This window comes from Salvelinus sp. IW2-2015, unplaced genomic scaffold, assembly GCF_002910315.2.
Source record: "Salvelinus sp. IW2-2015 unplaced genomic scaffold, ASM291031v2 Un_scaffold1573, whole genome shotgun sequence".
NCBI lineage: Eukaryota > Metazoa > Chordata > Actinopteri > Salmoniformes > Salmonidae > Salvelinus > Salvelinus sp. IW2-2015.
Genome location: NW_019943001.1, coordinates 76,475 through 100,786, shown reverse-complemented (window position 1 = coordinate 100,786; position 24,312 = coordinate 76,475). Strand labels below are relative to the sequence as shown.

The 24,312-nt window shown below is 46.1% G+C and overlaps 1 pseudogene; it reads right to left on the bottom strand.

Moving 5' to 3' along the window:
• The window catches only part of LOC112071306 (voltage-dependent T-type calcium channel subunit alpha-1G-like), a 236,375-nt pseudogene that overhangs the window by 156,849 nt on the left and 55,214 nt on the right, over nucleotides 1–24,312 (bottom strand).

The following is a 24,312-nucleotide window of genomic DNA, read 5'->3' as shown; positions in this document are numbered from 1 at the left end:
TAAACCACACAACACACACCCCACAGCAACAAACAAACACAACACACACACACACCAACATCAACAACCAACTACACACACCATAACACACACCACTACAACACATGAACACACAATACACACACAGGAAACACACTCCATACACACCGGACTCTGGGGCCCCTACTATGTACACCCACATATATTATCTGTCACACACTTCACACACACTGCAACACACACCCACACAGCACACCCAACAGGATCACCCCACCCCCTACACTACACACACCCAGTCCACTACACACACACCACAAAACAGTACACACATCTCTAACAAAAATACAACACATACAAAAAAGAAGGAACTAGTGCTAACTCTTATACTATTTCTAGAACCAGGGTAATCATCATTTGTCAGGATAACAGCATTGATCTGACGTTGGAAAGTTCCAGTATCCCTGTTCAAGCTTTACATTGGGTGGTCACGTTACGAATTCCTTGTTTCCAGCATAATTACATGATGAAGTTTCAGAAATGATTAGCAAATGTAGTCCAAATTAACGTTTGACAAGGTATTCATATTATGATTTACCAAATTGAACTCTATAATAACTTGTTTTCATACCACTTGCTCTTGTCAAAGAATTCCTCATTGCAACTTTACAGCTGCGACCTTGCATAGTGTCAATTGTTGGGAAGTTCTGAAGACGATCTCACCCCGATCTTCCTGACAGCACTCCCACAATTTGATTTTGGTCGATGGGCACTTGCTTACGTCCATCGTACGGTCAATGCTGTCCCACAACATCCAATAATGGGTAGATCCGGTGAGTGCTGGCCCCCTCTATAAGATACCCAGCTCTGCGCTCTTCCCTAAATAGTTTTGCCAATAGTTGGCGCTGCTGCTTGGGTCCATTGGTTGGTCTGAAGGAATTGGCTCTAATACGTGGTCCACAGGGTTGGCAGGCGTTGAAAATGATTGATGCCTCTCAAGACCCTTGTACCCCTGTAACACTCCCACTTTACCACCACTCGTACTATGACCCCAGACACATATGCCCACTATCGCTTGACAGATGGCGTCGAAGTCACTCCTGCTTTTTGTTCATTTCTTGGGTCTCACAACTGTTTTCTTTGCACCGATACACGTCAAACTCAATTTGTCTGTCCATGAGCCACTTTTTCAATCTCCTCGTTCCAGTGTCTTTGATTTCTCCTTTCGGCCCATCTTTAATCCTCTTCTTTAATTGCCCATTCGAAATATGGCTTTTCCTTGGCAACTCGCCTGAGAAGGCCCAATCCCGGATTCTCTTCCTTCACTGGTGACGATGATAGGGACGGACTATAGTTCGGGTGGGGGGGTGAGATCTGTGGCTCTACTTCTCTTCAAATCATAATCAAATGTATTATAATGCCCCTCTTACATCATTTGATTTCAAAGTGTGTACAGACCACCTAAAACCCAAAAACATGCAAGGTGGTAGAAGCAGGTGGCAAGGATTACTCCCTAAAGGCAACGAACTAGACGAACCTAAGAGGAACAGGTATGAGGGGTGGGCCAGTCGTCTTCTGCTGTGCCGAGTGGTGGAGATTATAGACAGACATGTTGCCAAATGTTCAAGATGTTCATAAGAGCTCCAGCCGGTCGCAAGTAATATATACAAGTATGTGTCCTAAGGATGCAGCAGTCACATCCGTCAGGATTAAATGTAGTTGGCTTTTTTCATGCCGACAGTATAAAGTATTCTCTACCGCCCTGCGTCTCTAGAGAGTGAAACAGCCCGTGTGAAGTTTAGCACGGTGAAAGGCTCAGGTTCCCAAGCGCAGGCCAGACAGTGAAACTGGACCATGCAGACGCCCCATGGTGCTCGGCCAGGCAAGATTATCCCCCAGGTAGTCTGAGGCAGTCCTAGGCTCAGTCCTCTTCCTCGACTCTGTACGAGGCCTACTAAACAAGAGAGATCTACTAGACAAGATGACGCAAGTTTAGAGATGAGTCCATCACTTCAATTCACCACGGTACACTCTGCTGACATAGAAGGAGAAGTATTACTCAGATGGTATATTTCCTGTACTCTCCGCCGACCACATAATCTACCGGTCGCATAAATACTCTGGAGCTTGAGACAGCCTAGGGGTTCCAGAGTACGTACTCTGGATGCATCCGATCCATATCGCTTGGCGCAGGTCAAGAGGAGTATTTAACTTGCAGTCTTCTGGACAAGGCTGTTACATCTGATGTGCCCACTTAACGCCCATCAAAACCCTGCGATCATAGCGATTTGGCGTTCACGTAGATGTAGGCCCGGATCATGCGCAGGAAGGTTTGCAGCAACACAGCGCGGAGTTTACCTCAACCCCCAAGCAAAATTCCCAAATAGAAATACATACAACTGCACTACACATACCACTCCAAGACAGCAAACAACAACGGACAGAGTACATGAAATGGTAATATTTAAATAGGAATGATAGGGAATTGGAAAACACGTGTGTTGTAATAACAGCACAAAAAAAACAAAATCGAAACATGATGGTGTGCATAGATAAGCGCGCGTCGTACCGCTCCAACCAACCACCATCTAAATAGAACAACTAGGGAGAAGGAACGGAAACAGGTACCCACACCCTACTGAGGGACGAGATCTAGGGGTTTTCAGTGAACTAGACTGACAGTCAATATGTCGGTACTTTTCCGTTTATCTTTGAATATCTTTTAAGAGAAACCTAGAATTTAATGTGCCAAGTTGATCCAGGCTAGACTACTAATTGTAACTGTGCGGTGTGTGATCGCGCCTGTCAGGTCACACGTGATGCCTGGTTTTTATCCCCTGTACCCCGTAAGATGGGGTAGGGCAGCGATGGTTTAATGTAAACGTGGCTTAAAGAGAATAGATATTGTTCCAACGCAGCGTAGGGAGATTGAATCGATTACGTAAGCAGAACAGAGGGCGAGTACCAGTGGGACGTTCTGGAGAAGAGGGTAATGCAGAAGGATGATCTGAAAACAGAGAAAGCATAGTTTTAGCAGAAAACATTAGTATCTATTGAGCAATTCAGTGTGCTATAAGGTATACGAGAGGCAGAGGAATATCTGGCGAGAGCGCAGTGAAGGAGATGATAGTCAAGGAGTTATCGTGCTCAGAGTTAGGGGAGTGGTTGAGGGGCGAGCGGATCGCCAGCCCTAGAACGAGACAACGGGTGAGACCGGCATAGCTCGAGTACGGAAGAGGCAGCAGCGCTGAACTAGCGTAAGCTAGAATGGGAGATAATAGGAGTAACTGAAACACCCACATCTTTGCTTGCTTCTCGGTGCTGAACCTCCACTGCTCAATCCTATTCTCTGATAGGCTACTAAACAGCTACTATGATCAGCAACTATACACTGCCGTGCCGGCTCTCTCTGCAGTCCTCTGCCTCCATCACGAACTCGGGAGACCTATCCGTGTGTGTGTGTGTGCGTGTATTTCGCTGAATTAGCGACACAAGTGTCTTTAAGTGGCCAAATCCTCCCTCTAGTCCTGCTGGTATATATGCATTTGCTAACACACATATTTATTTATTTAAACTATTTAAGCTATTTCACACTTTAGGATGGCGTTACGCAACAGTCTCTACTGGCGAGTCAATCTGTCTTGGAGGGGATTTAATCGTTGTGTCCACCATGGAGTTTAGTGGTGTGCAGTTATCTGAATAATTCATCAGCTAAACTGGGATAATTAAAGTTATAATAATTAAAGATATCTTTCCATTACATATCCTCACTGTTGAAATCTGTTTCTATGGCTTTATCTACTATTATGAAATCCAAAATGATGGAATTTACCATTTGAAGAAAACCTGAAACGTTTTGTCAAAATAGATTAGAAAGAAACGACCTCACAAAGCCATAATTTAGAAAAAACTTTAGTTCCTATGAGAAAATGTCGTAAATCATATGAGTACAACTATAGTGGAGATGTCATACAACGTGTATTTCTCAAAGGGCCCTCTGTGGTCTATAAACGTAGGGGCTGTAAAGGTCTTTCTCTAATCTCACTTGTGGTCCTCTCTTTCCCATTTATCACCGTGATGAGGCTCTATATCCTCCTGGTTACTATTTATAATACAGGATGATGGCCAGTATGACTGACTGTACTATATGTCAAACTTTCCCTTTCAACATCCCACCTTCTGGAATCAAAACTTTCCCCAGCAACATCCCACCTTCTGGATACCAAACTTTCCCTATCAACATGTCACGTTTTCGAAACCAAACGTTCCCTAAGAAAAAATCATACATTCTTGAAACCAAACTTTCCCTATCAACATCCCACATTCTTAAATCAAAACTTTCCATATCAACATCCCATGTTCTGGAATCAAAACCTTCCCTATTATTAACATCCCACGTTTTTGAAACAAAGCATTTCTCATCAACAGCCCACCCACAGGTTAAGTAACAGTGGCTCATTTACTGTAGAAAATAAACTCACCTAATTGGCCTCAGACCTCATTAGCATCTAACCAAACCGATTATATCTACCTAAGAACACATTAGCATCTAACCAAACCCATTATATCTACCTCAGACCACATTAGCCTTTAACCAATCCCATTATATCTACCTCAGACCACATTAGCCTTTAACCAATCCCATTGTATCTACCTCAGACCACATTAGCCTCTAACCATCCCCATTATATCTACCTCAGACCACATTAGCCTCTAACCAACCCCATTATATATACCTCAGACCTCATTAGCATCTAACCAAACCCATTATATCTACCCTTTTCTTAACCCCAACCCCTCTGGCCCCACTATCCTCACGCCTCCTCTCCTCACCCAAAACCGCCGCACCCCTAAAACTTTGTTTTATAATTAAATATTTTACAATTTTATATGTCAAATGTGCTGAATACAATGGGTATAGATTTAACTGTGAAATGCTTTCTTACGAGCCCTTGCCAACGAAACACAAAAGGAAAAAAAAACACAAGAATGGAGTTATATACAGGAAGTACCAGTACCAGATCAATGTGGAGTTATATACAGGGAGTACCTGTCACACCCTGGCCTTAGTTATCTTTGTTTTCATTATTATTTTAGTTAGGTCAGGGTGTGACATGGGGAATGTATGTGATTTGGTTTGTCTAGGGGTTTGTACGTTTAATGGGTCAGTGCCTTGTCTAGGTGTTTGTATGTCTATGGCTGCCTAGATTGGTTCTCAATTAGAGGCAGCTGTGGTTTATTGTCTCTGATTGAGAGCCATATTTAAGGCAGCCATAGGCATTTGGGTTTTGTGGGTAATTGTCTATGTTGTACGTTTGTAGCTGGTGTTTGCACTTACGTTTATAGCTTCACGATCGTTTGTTGTTTTGTTTAGGTTTATAATAGTGTTCGTTTCGTGTTTTTCTTTATTCTCAAATAAAAGAGAATGTATTTTTCACACGCTGCGCCTTGGTCCACTTCTTCCACTCAAGACGATCGTGACAGTACCAGTACCAGATCAATGTGGAGTTATATACAGGGAGTACCAGTACCAGATCAATGTGGAGTTATATACAGGGAGTACCAGTACCAGATCAATGTGGAGCTATATACAGGGGCATCAGTACCAGATCAATGTGTAGAGGTACAAGGTATTTGAGGTAGATATGTACATAAAGGCAGGGTAAAGTGACTAGGCATCAGGATAGATTCTAATAAGGTATTTGAGGTAGATATGTACATCAATAAGGGATCATAGCTTTCACCTGGATTCACCTGGTCAGTCTATGTCATGGAAAGAGCAGGTGTTCCTAATGTTCTGTAGACTCAGTGTATAGTCTTGTGAATGTTCATAGAGTCAGTGCAGATAGTCCGGGTAACCAATTAATGAACTATTTAGCAGTCTTATACTTTGGTGGCAGAAGCTGTCTTGGAGACTGTTGGTCCGAGAGCCGATGCTCCGGTACCGTTGGCCTCACCCCTATCCTACCCTCCAACTCTATTTCTCAACCGTAGTCTGAACACTCTGATGGAGAGGTTGACTACCACACACACACACACACACACACACACACACACACACACACACACACACACACACACACACACACAACACACACACACACACACATCTGTTACTCACAGTGAGAAGTTCTCGGGCAGGAAGCACGGTTCCTCAGTAGCCCCGCCCAGCTGAACACTACGATGCCGAAGATGAAGAGACGAAGAACAGAGCAGCAGGACGTTCCCAGCATGGGCAGGGTGTCCAAGAGCAGGGTCACCAGGATACGGCATACCTAAGACAACACACCACACACACGCACACCACACACCACACACAACACACACACACACACACACACACACACACACACACACACCACACACACACACACACACACACACACACACACACACACACACACACACACACACACACATCACACACAGTTGTTTTAATATATTGTAGAAACATTATGTATACACATATAGACGCGTGTATTGTATCCACCAAACCCTGGACACAAAACACACCCATACAGACCCATACACAGCAACACAAACCCCTAGACACCCATACAATTCCATACACACCCATACACACCCATACACACACCCATAGACACCCATACACACACCCATTCACACCCATACACACCGAACAAATCCATGCTCATACCCATACACACCATACACACCCATACCGCCACACAAACCCAGTACACACCCATACATCACACCTAGACACCCATTAACATACCACTAAACACCCATGCACACCATACACACCTCACACGAAACAAATCATCGCATACCCATAGACACCCATACACATCCATACACACCCATACACACCCATACATACCCATACACACCCATGCACACCCATACACACCCATACACACCGAAACAAACCATACACACCAATACACACCCATACACACCCCTGCACACCCATACACATCCAAACAAACCCATACACAAGCATACACAGTCTTCGTCTATATACAAGTGGAGGGAAATGGAATGGTTCAACTGCAGTATAGGTCCGCACAGTAGGTTGTAATAGTAGTAATGCAGTATGCCAGTCCGGTCTCTGTGTGCCAGAGTGTCAGTGAGCAGGCCTGGGGAGGACAGGTTAATAACTGCAGTAAAACACCACTTCTCTACAACATCCCCTTAAGATTACCCCAGGGAGCTCTGGGCAGTGTTCACCTAACTTTCTGACAAACACACATTTTCTCTCCTCCCGCTCCTGCCCACACACTCCCCGGGGCCATTGTGTGACTCCCCACCTTCCACTTTCTCATTTGCTCTCTTTCCTATCTCTCTCTCCCCCTCTCTCTTTTCTTCTCACTCTCATTTTCTCTCTCTCTGACTCTCTCTCTTCTTCCCTCTCTCCCACCCTTTGCTTACAGATGTAGAAAATTTAGCACACAGCCATGCAATCTCCATAGACAAACATTGGCAGTAAAATGGCCTTACTGAAGAGCTCAGTGACTTTCAACGTGGCACCATCATAGGATGCCAACTTTCCAGCAAGTCAGTTTGTCAAATTTCTGTGCTATTGCTGTGAAGTGGAAACGTCTAGGAGCAACAACGGCTCAGCCGCAAAGTGGTAGGCCACACAAGCTCACTGATTGGGACCAAGTGCCTAGCACGTAAACATAATCTGTCCCCGGTTTCAACTCTCACTACCAATTTCCAAGCTGCCTCTGGAAGCAACGTCAGCACAAGAAATGTTCGTCGGGAGCTTCATGAAATGGGTTTCCATGGCCAAGCAGCCGCACAACAAGTCTAAGATCACCATGAGCAATGCCAAGCGTCGGCTAGAGTGGTGTAAAGCTGTGACTGTGGAGCAGTGGAAACGCATTCTCTGGAGTGTTGAATAACGCTTCACCATCTGGCAGTCAGACGGACCAATCTGGGTTTGAAAGATGCCAGGAGAATGCTACCTGCCCCAATACATAGTGCCAACTGTAAAGTTTGGTGGAGGAGGAATAATGGTCTGGGGCTCTTTTTCATGGTTCGGGCAAGGCTCTTAGTTCCAGTGAAGGGAAATCTTAATGCTACAGCATACAATGACATTCTGGATGATTCTGTGCTTCCAACTTTGTGGCAACAGTTTGGGGAAGGCCTTTTCCTGTTACAGCATGACAATGCCGCTGTGCACAAAGCGAGGTCCATACAGAAATGGTTTGTCGAGATCGGTGTGGAAAACTTGACTGGCCTGCACAGAGCACTGACGTCAACCACATTGAACGCCTTTGGAATGAATTGGAACACAGACTGCGAGTCAGGCCTAATCGCCCAACATCAGTGCTCGACCTCACTAATGCTCTTGTGGCTGAATAGAAGCAAGTCCCAGCAGCAATGTTCCAACATCTAGCGGAGAGCCTTCCCAGAAGAGTGGAGGCTGTTATAGCAGCAAAGGGGGGACCAACTCCATATTAATGCCCATGATTTTGGAGTGAGATGTTCAATGAGCAGGTGTCGATGAGCAGGTATTATATCCTGCCTGGTTAGCCCTGTCCAGGGGTATAGTCGGATGGGGCCACAGTGTCACCCGACCCCTCCTGTCTCAGCCTCCAGTAATTATGCTGCAATAGTTTATGTGTCGGGGGGCTACCAGGCTTGATGACTCCTTGCTGTCCCCAGTCCACCTGGTCATGCTGCTGCTCCAGTTTCAACTGTTCTGCCTGCGGCTATGGAACCCTGACCTGTTCACCGGACATGGTACCTTGTCCTGGACATGCTGTTTTCGACTCTCACTCTCTCTACTGCACCTGCTGACTCTAACTAACTGAATGATCGGCTATGAAAAGCCACGTGACATTTACTCCTGAGGTGCTGACCTGTAGCACCCTCTACAATTACTGTGATTATTATTATTTGACCCTGCTGGTCATCTATGAACGTTTGAACATCTTGGCCGTGTACTGTTATAATCTCCACCCGGCACAGCCAGAAGAGGACTGGCCACCCCTCATAGCCTGGTTCCTCTCTAGGTTTCTTCCTAGATTTCGGCCTTTCTAGGGAGTTTTTTCTAGCCACTGTGCTTCTTCATCTGCATTGCTTGCTGTTTGGGGTTTTAGGCTGGGTTTCTGTACAGCACTATGCGACATCGGCTGATGTAAAAAGGGCTTTATAAATACATTTGATTGATTGAGTGTCCACATACTTTGTTTTTAATCTTGTCTCATCTCTACAACTCCCCAACGGGCTTAGAAGGCGAAGGTCGAGTCATGCTTCCTCCGAAGCATTACTCGCCAAAACACGCTTCTTAACAACCACCTACTTAACACGGAAGCCAGCCGCACCAATTTGTCGGAGGAAACGCCGTTCAACTGAGGACCGAGGTCAGCCTGCAGGCGCAAGGCCCGCCACAAGGAGTCGCTAGAGGGCGATGAGCCAAGTAAAGCCTCCCCGGCCAAACCCTTCCCATTATCTTCTTCAGATCATGACCATGAACTCTAGGAAACAGCATTCTGCAGGATTCAGCTTGTTGGTGGAGGGGTGTTGAACACAACACTCCCTTTATGCTGACCACTTTCTGCACTCAACAGCACTCTCTCTTTCTATCTGGTCAGAAACTAGTAAAACAGCAATTCCATGCAATGCAACACACACACATTCACACAAAACCACGCACACAAAGACATACAAACACAATCACATTAACTAGTCAACTAAATTATTATAATATTTTTTTTAATTTAACCTTTATTTAACTAGGCAAGTCAGTTAAGAACAAATTCTTATTTACAATGACGGGCTACCTCGGCCAAACCCGGACGACGCTGGGCCAATTGTGCGCCGCCCTATGGGACTCCCAATCACAGCCGGATGTGATACAGCCTGGATTTGAACCAGGGACTGTAATAACACCTATTGCACTGAGATGCAGTGCCTTAGATCGCTGCGCCACTCAAAACCAGCCACTAGGGGCAACAGCGAGCGCTATTACCTTCAGGTAGGCCGACGGCTTCTAGGGTGTCGTGGATGGGTGTAAAAGCTGAGCTCTGGCGCCCAAGCTGGCGTTGTCAATCCCAGTGCTAGGCAATTGTTTATTTTCTTCTGTTTTAAGCCTTTCCAAAACTTTAACCCTAAAAGAGCAATGCCTGCCAACCTCATATTCATCATCTCCAGCACCATACCAGTGTCTACATTATGTGAAAACCACACGTTTCTATGATCTGGCGTAAAAAGACAAGATGAAAAGTCTTTAAAAAAATGCTTCTCTGTGACATCACAGGGTAGGATTAAAAGTAATAAGCATTGCAACAGGTTTCTAGCCCAAGAGAGGGTAACTTCTCGCTCCCCGCGTCACCCGAATTTCATAGTGTTGATGTCATCAGGTATAACATTTTTGGAATTACCAGTTGCCACAGTTTTTCTATAGCTTGTTCTCCATCTCCTTTTTAAATAGGGAGCCACATTTTTTTCAGCACTCTCTTCAGCTCTCTCTTGTCCCTATGCAGCAGACATATGTTGAGAAATATAAATATGAAATCACAGTATCGAATCGCAATACATACAGAATCGGGACAATCGCAATACATCGAGTACCGTGATGATAATGTATTGTGAGGTCCCTACTAAGCATAGAGGTTCCCTCCAATGCATTATGCAAGACATGGGCTCAGTCCCAACAGTGTCAACTCGCTCCCTTTTCATTAAAAGTGAATGGCCTTATAGGAAACTGTGCCCTAGCTTCCGGCATTCTGCATTCTGGCATTCTACAAAAATGGCTGCTTTGGCCAAATTAGTTTTTCTGCTGTGTTGTTATGCTAGTGCAATAGCTTGTTGATGAGCCAACATGGGTCATAGGGGATACACTGGATACACTAAATTGATGCATGAAACCAAATTGTAAAAAAGCTGGAAAAGATGGAAATTGTGTAATGACAAATTGAACGAGATGTCATTTTTCTTGCAAAAAAATATTAATTCCTTTGAGGCATTGCTCTCTTGCTTTCTCTTCCCACTCTCACACACACACAAACACCCCTGACACACACACACACACACTCTCTCTCTCTCTCTCTCTCTCTCTCTCTCCTCCAGTTTCAAGCTGAGAGGCCATACCATTTCAACATGGCTGCCAGGTCACTGACTGTGACGGGAGCCCATCTGCTTACAGGCACATCAAATCTGTGTCTCTCCTGTCAGCTCTGGCACTGGCAGCACTGTGTGTCTACTGAACTCTACAGTTCCAGAGGAGGGAGTTGAAACACACATCCCTCTGTAGTTTAATCCGTAGGCAATGCTAACTACCTCTTACAAAGGATCTAAGCCCAATTTGCTGGCTAGTGTTGTTTTGATGAGGGAAGAAATAAGAGGGCTAACATGGGTCTACAGCAGAACTAGCATTTACCAAACATACATTAAAAACTTCTTAGGGCTAGGCCCCTTTTTTCACAACTTCCTGTCTGAATGACGTGCCCAAAGTAAACTTCCTGTAGCTCAGGCCTTGAAGCCAGGATATGCATATAATTGATACCATTGGAAAGGAAACACTTTGAAGTTTGTAGAAATGTTAACATAATGTAGGATAATATAACACAATAGATATGGTAGGAGAAAATGCAAAGAAAAACCAACTGCAATTTTCGTTTTTTAAGAGACGATCCTCTCAGAAATACAAGAGTAAGGTCATTGTGAAAATCATATTGAGAAAGCTCCCTGGATGCAATTCCTATGGCTTCCACAGGGTGTCAGCAGTCTATGTTCAAGGTTTCAGGCTTGTAACTTCAAAAACGAATAAGAAATATCAGTTAAAGCTTCCAGCCGATATAAGACACTTATATGTATATAAATGTTTAAAATCCATAATATGTATGATTATTTATTTGAATTGCGCGCCCTCCAGTTTCACTGGAAGTTGTTCCGCTAGCGAGACTCCTATTCCTAAGAAGTTTTAACTGAATCTCTTTCAGAAAAAATAGTCTATTGCTTTGTAGAGTCTAAATATCGTGAGACGGTTACAGTACAGGGCCTACTGTAATTGAGAGAATGATTTGACCAAAGGGAGATCACTGGCAAGGTGATGCCCTCATTCACCCCACTCACCAAAGTCCCCATTCCATGTCCTCCCTTGGGTGGCTGTAGTACAGTGCTCCGCCTGACACCAGATATTATCCCAGCTAACCAAGAAATCCCCAACACATTATTAAACAACGTCTACTCTGAAGATTCTAATTATGTTAGGACTCAACATCACCATCATAACATTCCGTAAACATCCAAAATAAGCATCCTACTTCATAATGTGATACTTGTCCAGCTAAATTCAAGGTCAAAAGATGACTTGTTCATTCTGTATTGTTTTCCAGAGATGCAGAAGCCCCTGGGAAAGCTTGTGTCCTCTGGGTCCTCTGAGCTGTCTTCAGACTCCATCACACAATAGAAGCAACCGGAAGCCAAGAGGTGACTATGCCCTCTCCAAAGCTCCTATGACCTACACTACCTCCACTACCTCCTTATATGGGCCTACACATGACGTACCCACTCTAAAACCCCATTGACCTCCAATCTCCTCAATACGACGTATATGGGCACAGGAAATATTAGCAGTTAGGACATCCTCAGAACAGGTTTACTGTAATTATGTTTATCTAAGGCTGAGTAAACAACAGACAGGAAGGAACCACAAGGAGAGGAGTGATGTGCAGTTCGCTCTGCATAAGTAGACGTAAATGACTCAAATGTAGACGTAAATGACTCTTTTGACTCGAGAATCACAACTCATTTTTTCCGAGTGACTTGGTAATTTTCCGAGTGACTTGGTAATTTTCGTTGTTCGTTTGACCTGCTAGTGCCGGCCGCAACGAGTCCTAGAGCAGGACTAATACACGTTGTCCCGGCTCAGTGGCTCCAGAGACGTGCTTCGACCACCAACTGTCTGTCATTTAGATCACGAGCATAGAGAAGAAAAACACATTGTTTACAACTGAAAATTCATCGAATGACTCCACTTAATTGACTATTGAATGTTAGGATGGACATAGCCTCTGCTCAACAACTCGATAGTAGATGGTTTGGGGTGCTGCCTGGGTGCTGTATTCGGTGAACGATATTGTGCTTATGTTCCTCACGACAGTCCGCCAAGATTCATTCACAATCTAGTCCGGTTGAGGCCACAACTAGATCTCATTTCAAATGTATCAAGATATGAATATTGATTGTATGACTAGCAATCAACACATGTACATAGTTTAAAACATATGTTGACAATCCTAAGTAATAAATGACAACTCCAATAAGCACCCGTAGGGGTGAACGAGAGTTTTCAGTTGATCGTTTGCCGTTAGCAGGTTCTGCATGCTGAGGGCATCACTGTCTCAAGTGAACAAAATTAGTTCAAAGATTCGTTGAAAATATCAGCTTCCAGTAAAAAGAGCTTCCCATCACGAGAGGAGAGGAGATGAGCAGTAGGTCAATGCTCTGGTACTACACAATGTGAACCCCAACGCAGTTCAAACATGATGCCTAACGAGGCATGAACAACACAATTAAATGCTCCATCTTTCTAATGACAAGTCGATAACAATGTGAGAGTATGGGGGGTTAAGGGTGTGTGTGTGTGTGTGTTGTGGAGCACTAGAGCAGTGGAGCCCTGGAACCCTGGAGCCCTGGAGCAGTGGAGCAGTGGAGCAGTGGATCAGTGGAGCAGTGGATCAGTGGAGCCCTAGAACCCTGGAGCACTGGAGAAGTGGAGCAGTGGAGCAGTGGAGCCCTAGAACCTGGAGCCGTGAGCAGTGGACAGGTCTGAGCAGTGGGAGTGGGAGAGCAACTGGGGACCGAGAGCAGTGGAGCCAGTGGCGAGGCAGACCTGGAGCGGCAGGGGCGTGAGAACCTGGGACCAGCAGCTGGAGCATGAGTGGAGCTGACGACTGAGGACACGAGCTGGGAGCCTAGGAACCCGAGCCTAGCATGGAGCAGTGGAGCCTAGAACCTGGAGATGGATGCAGTGGAGCGTGGAGGCCAGTGGAGGCCCTAGAAACCCTGGAGCATGGAGCAGTGGAGCCCCAGAACCCTGGAGACAGTGGAGCATGGAGCCCTCTAGAACCCTGGAGCACTGGAAGCAGTGGAGCAGTGGAGCCCTAGAACCTGGAGCACTGAGCAGTGGAGCATGGGAAACCCTAGAACCGCTGGAGCACTTGGAGCAGTGGAGCAGTGGAGCCCAGAACCTGGCGCAGTGGAAACTGAATCAGTGGAGCTTTGGAGCCCTGGAGCCCTGCAGCCCCGGAACCCTGGAGCAGTGGAGCCCTGGAGGGCAGTGGAGCCCTTGGAGGCTATGGAGCCTGGAGCAGTGGAGGCCCTGAGCGGTGGAGCCCTGGAGCTATGGAGCCCTGGAGCGCAGTGGAGCCCTGGAGCAGTGGAGCCTGGAGCAGTGGAGCCTGGACGCTATGGAGCCTTGGGAGCTATGGAGCCCCTGGAGCAGTGGAGCAGTGGAGCCCTGGAGCAGTGGAGCACTGCAGTAGTGGAGCCCTGGAGCCCTGAAGCACTGCAGTAGTGGAGCCCTGGAGCCCTGGAGCAGTGAAGTAGTGGAGCCTTGGAGCCCTGGAGCAGTGAAGTAGTGGAGCCCTGGAGCCCTGGAGCAGTGAAGTAGTGGAGCCTTGGAGCCCTGGAGCAGTGGCCTGTACGTCTGTTATAATCACGTTCTTATGTTGCAGCATGCCTATCGATCATGATACTCTCGGTTGGATGGTGTTTGGTTATGGACATGTTCCTCCCTCCCCTTTCAATCACTCCCTCCCTTCCTTTCTCGCTCTCTTTATTTTGGCATTCACTCACAACAGTCCAATTACCACCAGCAAAAGTGACCTTCCACACACAAACACACACACATCATCTGTTACTTGACACTAATGAACCTCTAGCCAACCTCAGCAACTGCAGTAGTGAGAGAGAATGACAGTGACTCACTAAGGAATTAAACGTCACGGGGGACATTGCTAGGAGTGTGTGTGTGTGTGGGTGTGTGGGTGTGTGTGTGTGTGCGTACCTGCATTCAAGTGTGTGTATGTGAACATGTATGCATGTGAGCGTACCGCAATTCATGTGTGTGTGTGACCATGTATGCATACCTGCATTCAAGTGTTTGTGAGTGTGTGTGTGTACATGCGTCCTCAGGTACCACTGCAGCCTTAAGACAGCCCTCTACCTACCCCCTGGTGTGAGTAGAGGACGTTAGCATAATAGCCAATCAGATGGCAGTGTGGGAGCCTTCATTGGTGTCAGTGATGGGCTCTTGTCTAAGGGGGAGGGAATGTATCTTTCATCTCTCAAACTGGCCTGCCGTGTCCCACCATCATTCAAACTACAGTAAGTAGACTTGAGCAGAGGGAGAGAGAGTGTGGGTCTGGGGTGTGTGCGTGCGTGTGTCCACGTGTCTGTCTGCGTGTCTGTCATGGTGTCTGTCTGTGTGCCTGTCTGTGTGCCTGTGTATATGTCTGTGTGTGTCTGTGTGTCTGTCTGTCTGTGCAGTCCAGACCTGATACAAATGAGGTACTGTAATACACTCACGACTTCTAGTGAAAAGTTGGAGAAGCAGAGACAAACAATCAAGCTGTAATTGACAGAATCAGCAATAACATTTGATGGAGCAACCATTATGGTGAGGGAAGGCTGACCTACAGTAGGCACAGAGACAGACTTGAGTGAAGGAAAAGTATTGTACTCGAGAATTGTACAATCAGTTTAAAAAAAGATATATTGAATTCCAATATCATTTCAGTTTTGAAAACAACTCAGCTTGTTAACCATGTTGACATCATCTCCCTGCTGGTGTATTTATTTCGAGTGTCTCAACCCTTCACCACCTAATTAGACTGGAGAGGGACTGCAGAGGGACTGGAGAGGGACTGGAGAGGGACTGCAGAGGGGCTGGAGAGGGACTGGAGAGGGACTGCAGAGGGGCTGGAGAGGAACTGGAGAGGGACTGCAGAGGGGCTGCAGAGGGACCGCAGAGGGGCTGCAGATGGGCTGCAGAGGGACTGGAGAGAGGAGATTATGAAGACATATAGCGCACCTCCAAATCAACACTTCCTATCCGTCCTCACAAATGACATATTACATGACCATTAGGACCTTGATGTAAGGATGGACTACCTAAATGAGAGAGGAGAAGCGAGAGGAGAGGAGAGAAATGAGAAGAGGGAACAAGAGGAGAGGAGAGGAGAAGAGAGAGGAGAGAGAGGAGAGGAGAAGAGAAGAGAAGAGAAGAGAGAACGAAGAGAAGTAGAGAAGAGAAGAGAAGAGAAGAGAGGAGAGGAGAGGAGCAGAGAAGAGAGGAGAGGAGAGAGAGAGTACGAGACGAGGATGAGAGAGAGGAGAGGAGAGGAGAGCGAGAGCGAGGAGGAGAGGAGAGGGAGGAGAGGAGAGAGAGGAGCAGAGAAAGAGAGAGTGTGTGTGTGTGTGTGTGTGTGTGTGTGTGTTGTGCATGTGTGTGTGTGTGTGTGTTGTGTGTGTGTGTGTGTTGTGTGTGTGTGTGTGTGTGCTGTGTGTGTGTGTGTTGTGTGTGGGTGTCGTGTGTGTGTGTGATCGTTGTGTGTCACCAAAGATTTGATTGACATGAGTACGAATTTTGCAGAGGGCCCTTGACACAACATGGGGCATAGAGGTCACATGTACCACTCACCCACCTGGACAGCAATATATAGTGGTGGTGGTGTAATGGGTGGAGCCTGCTGGGTTGAGGAGTGATGGGGTTTACAGTGACATGAGGAGGATGGACTAAGTAAATGAAACCAGTAACAGTAACATTAATGAATGATGCTGCATACATCAACACAGTAAACCACAAACAGTACTGAATGGGCTAGCATACATCACACACAAGTAACAGACTGAATGGGCTAGCATCACATCAACACCAGTAACAGCTAATGGCTAGCATACATCAACACCAGTAACAGCTACTGAATGGCTGCATACAATCAACACTAGCACAACAATGGGCTAGCATACATCAACACAGTAACAGTACTGAATGCTAGCATACATCAACACAGTAAACCAGACTGGAATGCGCTGTCTATACATCACACACGTAACAGTAATGAATGGGCTGCCAACATCAACAACATAACATACTGAACATGGGCTGCTAACATCAACACAGTAACAGTACTGAATGGGCTGCATACATCAACACAGTAACAGTAATGAATGGGCTGCATACATCAACACAGTAACAGTACTGAATGGGCTGCATACATCAACACAGTAACAGTACTGAATGGGCTGCATACATCAACACAGTCACAGTAATGAATGAGCTGCATACATCAACACAGTCACAGTAATGAATGGGCTGCATACATCAACACAGTCACAGTAATGAATGGGCTGCATACATCAACACAGTCACAGTAATATGTTTATAAGATAATTCAATTCAATCTGGACTCATTAAAGACTCATTTGGAGCATGGTGGAGAAAGAAAGATGGAGGGAGAGTGAGAGAGGATAGAGAGAGAGAGAGAGACACAACACATCACCAGGGGCACACTGCCCTCCAGGACACCTACACCACCCGATGTCACAGGAAGGCCAAAAAGATCATCAAGGACATCAACCAACCGACCCACTGCCTGTCCACCCCGCTACCATCCAGAAGGCGAGGTCAGTACAGGTGCATCAAACCCAGTAACTTGCCCTGAACTTAGTCACTGTCACTAGCTGGCTACCACCCGGTTACACATCCCTGCATCTTATAGGCTGCTGCCCTATGTACTTAGTCATGGAACGCTGGTCACTTTAGTAATGTTTACATACTGTTTTACTAAATTCATATATTTATATATATATATATATATATATACTGTATTCTAGTCAATGTCACTCTGACATTGCTTATCCTAATATGTGGCCTGATTCAGGAAACTAGGCATATGCCATGACTTCACAAGAGAGCTGTTTGAACGTTAAAGAAAATGTTTTCATCAACATGTGTTTTTGGGCAGAAATGCGTTGTTGAACATGTGAACTTTCATGTGCCTTAATATCAAACTTGTATGCCATCTGTAAATACGAAAAACAATTGTTAAATTACGAGCCTAGTTGGTTTAGCCACAGAAAAAGTGGGCAACCTTCCCGCTAGCCATAATTGGCTGAGATAATGAGTGGGCTGGATATGCCGAGAGATGAGATTGAATTGGTCTACCATATAGCACACGTCTGTCTATTAGAGCTAGTCCGTATGTTTAGATAATCGTGTCGAACGCGGCTTTTTAATTTTTTTTATTGCTTAGTAAAACTGCATAAACCTAATGTCAAGTGTACTGTTAGCTAGCTAACGTTAGCTGACTGGCTCGCTAGCTAACGTTAGCTGACTGGCTCGCTAGCTAATGTTATGTGTATGCTCTCCACTTTCTGGAGAACCGAGTTTTGAAATCAGTGGAATTGGAGTATAATAGCTAAGGAGATGGAGAAAACACCAGTCTGGATTACATCATCAAACTAAGGGCAACCATGCATGGCATCAGACAGGAGACGCGTCCAACCGTGATACTGGTAAGATTATCAGATATTACACATTTCTAATTTTGACAGAAAGTTGTTTAATTTCAAGTGTACTGTTAGCTAGCTAACGTTACGTCATGAGTTGGGACTCATTGTTTAGGGAGGGAGAGTAATGTTCTGTGAGCTATTCTCTCTCTCTTAGATGTCTGGAAGTAGCTGGCAAGTTAGTACAGAACGGTTGGATCAACCCTTAAAGAGATGGGTGGGGCTAAGGCTTAAGAGGGTGTGAACAATGCTGAATGGGTGTAGACAAAGAAGGGTTCTCCAATACTAGTACCAAAACATTGAAAGACGGTTTTCTCAAAAGTGAGTTTTCAAGTTGATCAACTTTAAAAGCAGAATTATTTTCTCATTGTTCCTCAAATACAGTGTATGATATACCATTTTGTAGCTCTGAGTCTCTACTGCAATAACATCTGCTAAATACTGTATGTGAATGAGACCAATACAATTTGATTTGGTTTGAAATAGAGAGAGAGAGAGATATGACACAGGAAGGTCGAAGTGGAATCAGAGCCAAGACAAATCAGTCTCATCAAAGACGAACAGAGAGATTAGCCTTGGCCAATAACTGTGGCACTGTTTGGTTTCAGTAAGGGCAGAGGAGTGGAGGGAAGGAGTGGAGAGGGGTTGTTACTCACTAGGCACTCTGTTGATGGCTCGGAGGGGTCTCAGAACTCGAACTGTTCTCACTGCCGAGAAGCTGACGTTCTCCAGGTTCAGAGAGTACTCCAGCATCCTAGAACAAAACAAACACATAGACTGTTAGTAGCATGCCAGAGTCCACTCTAAAATGTCTTGCTTTCTGCAAACTGTACAAAATCCTCTATTGCCCTCAAATTCAAATATGAACATTGGATCAACTTCCATTGCTTTATTTGATTATTCCCTTCTAATTAGCGACTGATTTAGACCTGGGTCACCACGTGGGTGATTCCCTTCTAATTAGGGACTGATTTAGACCTGGGACATCACGTGGGTGATTCCCTTCTAATTAGGGACTGATTTAGACCGTGGGACATCGACGTGGGTGATTCCCTTTAATTAGAGGCCGATTTAGACCTGGTGACACTCACTTGGGTGATTCCTTTCTGAATTAGAGACTGATTTAAGACCTGGACAACCACGTGGGTGATTCCCTTCTAATTAGGACTGATTTAGACCGTGGGACACCACGTGGGTGATTCCTCTATTAGGGACTTGATTTAGACCTGGGACACCTAAGCGTGGGATTCCCTTCTAATTAGGGAACTGATTTAGACCTGGGACATCACGTGGTGAATTCCCTTCTAATTAGGGACTGATTTAGACCTGGACACCAGTGGGATTCCTCTAATTAGGGACTGATCGTATTAGACCTGGACACCAGGTGGGCACATACGAATCTGGTAGAACAGAAAAGCAGCAGTAGACCGTCTAGGAAAGAATCCAAAAATGCAAAGCATCCAGAGGCAAAATGTTGTAACAATGCGCGGAGGGCTCCGTATAGCTCACATTGACATATATTGGTTGATGGGTAGTTGGGGGCGGGAGGTCTGTATAAACAAACTCTCTTTCTTGACAACTTCCTTGACAACAGCTCTGTGCTGCTCGGCGAAGCGCAAGCAGTATGAATGCCCAGACTTCTACACAGGCCGTATCACCGTAAATGCTGCACGGTCAATGCAGACGCCTTTAAGAGTTGAATAGCCTGCTCTATTGTCTATGCATGCTATCTGCGCTGAGAGTGAGACCGTCATAAGGAACTGCATTAAAATGCGATCAAATCACAGAGTAATTGTTAAAACATAATCTCTAATGACTTTACTAATGTCTCATTTCTATTCCGTGCTTGTCATTTCCTCAACTTGTCTGAGTGTGTCTGGTTGTAATAAGTGTGTCCGACGGACATGCATACAACACACACACACACACACACACACACACACACACCACACACACACACACTGCAACGACACACATATACACACACAACAACACACACACACACACACACACACACACACCACACACACACACAACACACACACCACACACCCACACATCACACACACACACACCACACACCACACACACACACACACACACACACAGCACACACACAACACCAACACAACACACACACCACGTAACACACACACGCACGTAACACACACACGCACGTACAACACACGCACGTACACACACACACACACACACAACACACACACACACAACACACGCACGTACACACACACACACACACACACACACACACACACCACATCACACACACCACACACACGCACGTACACACACACACGTACACACCACGCACGTACCTACACAAGCGCACGTACACACACACACACACACACACACACACACACAACACACACGCACGTACACACACACACCAACACACACCACACACACAACACACACACACACACACACACACACACACACACACACACACCAGGCGACGCAGCCGAGCACATGCCACTGTGTATCCCTCTTCAAACATCAACAGCAGAAGTGACTCACTGGTCATTGAGGGAGGGGGACGTTATAAAGACTATAATATCTTGCATGTTTTAAACCTTCTGAGAGGAAAGGCTTATATGATCTACTGCAGTGACTGTGAGTGGCTGTGGAGTTCTTAGAAGCATTGCAGTAGAGTAGAGGGGTTGCACAGAGAGAGGAGGGAGGGAGGGGGGAGGGAGAGAGAGAGAGAGAGAGAGATAGAGGGAGGGAGGGAGGGAGGGAGGGAGGGAGGAGGGAGGGAGGGAGGAGGGAGGGAGGGAGGAGGATGGGAGGGAGGGAGGGAGGAGGGAGGGGGAGGGAGGGAGGGAGGGTGGAGGGGAGGGAGGGAGAGGATAGAAGCGATACGGGAGACGTCCAACTCAACACTGTCTCTGGGTCTGTCCTTCTTTGTCTCTTGAAGAGTACAGCATGTTTCTTATTTTCCATCTTCCATACTTAGCTGACATGTCAGATTACCAGTGAACTTTCAGAGAGCCAGGCGCATGCAAGGATAAAAGGATACAAACAAAGACACAGAGAAGGTAATCATATCAGCAACCTACCTATGGCACTGTAACTGTTCGCCTCCCACTCCCCGGTCTTCCTCTCTCTCTCTCTCTCTCCCTCTCTCTCTCTCTGTGTCTCTCTCTGTGTCTCTTTCTCTCTGTCTCTATCTCTCTCTCCCCCTTTCTCTTTCTCTCTGTCTCTGTCTCTCTTATATCTCTCTCAATTCAATTTCAATTTCAATTCAATTTAAGGGCTTTATTGGCATGGAAAACATATGTTAACATTGCCAAAGCAAGTTAACTAGATAATAAACAAAAGTGAAATAAACCATACAAATGTACAGTAAATATTACAGTCACAGAAGTTCCAAAGGAATAAAGACATTTCACAGGTCATATTATGTGCAAATAGATAAAGTACAAAAAGGAAAGTAATTCAACATAAATATGGGTTGTATTTACAATGGGGTTTGTTCTTCACTGGCTGCCCTTTTCTTGTGGCAACAGGTCACACATGTTGTGCTGTGATTTCACACTGTGGTATTTCACCGAATAGATATAGGAGTTTATCAAAATAGGATTTGTTTTTGAATTCTTTGTGGGTCTGTATAATCTGAGGGAAATATGTGTCTCTAATATGGTCATAAATTTGGCAGGAGGTTAGGAAGTGCAGCTCAGTTTCCACCTCATTTTGCGGGAAGTGTGCAGTCTCTCTCGCTCTCTCAAATCAATTCAAAGGGCTTTAATGGCATGGGAAATATATGTTAACATTGCCAAAGCAAGTGAAATCGATAATAAACAAAAGTTAAATAAACCATTAAAAATCTCTCTCTCTCTCTCTCTCTGCACCACCTGGCAGGTCAATGAAGTACAGCAGGAGTGGGAGGGAGTGAGAGAGAAAGTAGGGGGTATGCGAAGAAAGGAGTAATTGAAGGGAGGCTTGGGAGGTTGAGTTGGAGGGATCTGCGAGGAGCGAGGGAGGAAGGGAGAGGAGGAGGGAGGGATCTGCGAGGAGCGAGGGAGGAAGGGAGAGGAGGAGGGAGGGATCTGCAAGGAGCGAGGGAGGAAGGGAGAGGAGGATGGGAGGGATCTGCAACGGACGCGAGGAGAGAGGGATGAGGAGGGGGAGGTGATCTGCAAGGAGCGAGGGAGAGGGAGAAGGAGGAGGTGATGGATCTGCAGGAGCGAGGGAGGAAGGGGGTGGGAGGGAGGGATCTGCAAGGACTAGGGAGGAAGGGAGAGGTTGAAGGAGGGATCTGCAAGGATGCGAGGGATGAAGGGAGTAGGAGGAGGGAGGTACTGCAAGAGCTGAGGGAGGAAGGGAGAGGAGGAGGGAGGGATACTGCAAGTAGCGAGGGAGGAAGGGAGAGGAGGTGGGAGGGATCTGCAAGGAGCGAGGGAGGAAGGAGAGGAAGGAGATGGGACTGCACGGAAGGCGGAGGGAAGAAGGGGAGAGGTGGAGGGAGGGATCTGCAGGAGCGAGGGAGGAAGGGAGAGGTGGCAGGAGGGATCTGCAGGAGCGAGGGAGGAAAGGACGAGGAGGAGGGAGGGATCTTCTGCAAGGAGCGAGGGAGGAAGGGAGAGGAGGAGGGGAGGGATTGCGCAAGGAGCGAGGGAGGAAGGGAGAGGTGGAAGGAAAAAGGGAAAAAAAACAAATTTTCTTGGCCGCCAAAGGAGGCCCGGGGATGAAGGGAGAGGCAGGAGGGAGGGATCTGCAAAGGAGCTGAGGGAAGGGAGAGGAGGAGGGAGGGATCTGCAAGGAGCGGGGAGGAAGGGAGAGGAGGAGGAGGGATTCTGCAGTGAGCGAGGGTAGGACGGGGATGGAAGATGGGAGGGATCTGCAAGGAGCGATGAGGGAGGAAGGGAGAGGAGAAGGAGGGAATCTGCAGGAGCTGAGGGAGGAGGGAGAGAGGAGGGGAGGGAATCTGCAAGTTGAGCGAGGGAGGAAGGGGGAGGAAGAGGGAGGATCTGCAGGAAGCGAGGGAGGAAGGGAGAGGTGAGGAGAGATAGTTGAACCAAAGATTTAGCTAATGGCCCAAAGCTTGTCCTCTCAGAATTTCATTCTCATTTCTCCTCCCCTCCCGCTACAGTTTCTCTCCTCTCTCTTTTCTCTTCTTCCCATTCACCCTCCTTACTTTTCCCTCTGTCCATCAACTAACATCAGTAAAGCCTTACAAATAGAAAAGTGAACCTCCTAGTTTTTATAGCACTAAATAGATATTATAATTACTTACTAGTCTTGTACTAAGGGATATAAGGCCATTAAGCCTGTTGGATTTTGTTCAGCCCCGTCAAAGTTTGCAATACAACACAATAATCGTACAATAAAGTTCAGGCAAAAAACCACACAGACACATAAAAGAGACTATTGTTCGCTAACATTTCATCCATAGGAACCCATCAATGGCTTTACTGCATGATGTATGGTACTCAGATCCTTTTATCGCGTTAAAGGATGAAGAGATATAATTATTAACCGGCAGTCGTAGAGATGTGGACGTATTCTTCCTACTGCTAAAACCAACATCTTCTCTCCTTATCTCTCTCCCATCTGTCATCATATGAATCAGTCAACTCAGCTTAGTCTCTTTCTGATGACATTTGTCAGTTAGTGTTGTATTCTATTCTCTGGGGCCTCACAGAGAGGCTAGCTGCAGTGGGAGTTATCCAGCACTGAACGAACTGTGACTGACTGATAGATAGTGCTGTGTGTGTGTGATAGATAGCAGTGTGTGTTAAGACTGCAGCCCACAGCATATTGCAAGCATCAGGAGAGATGTGAGGGGTTTCTCTCTCTCTCTCTCTCTCTCTCTCT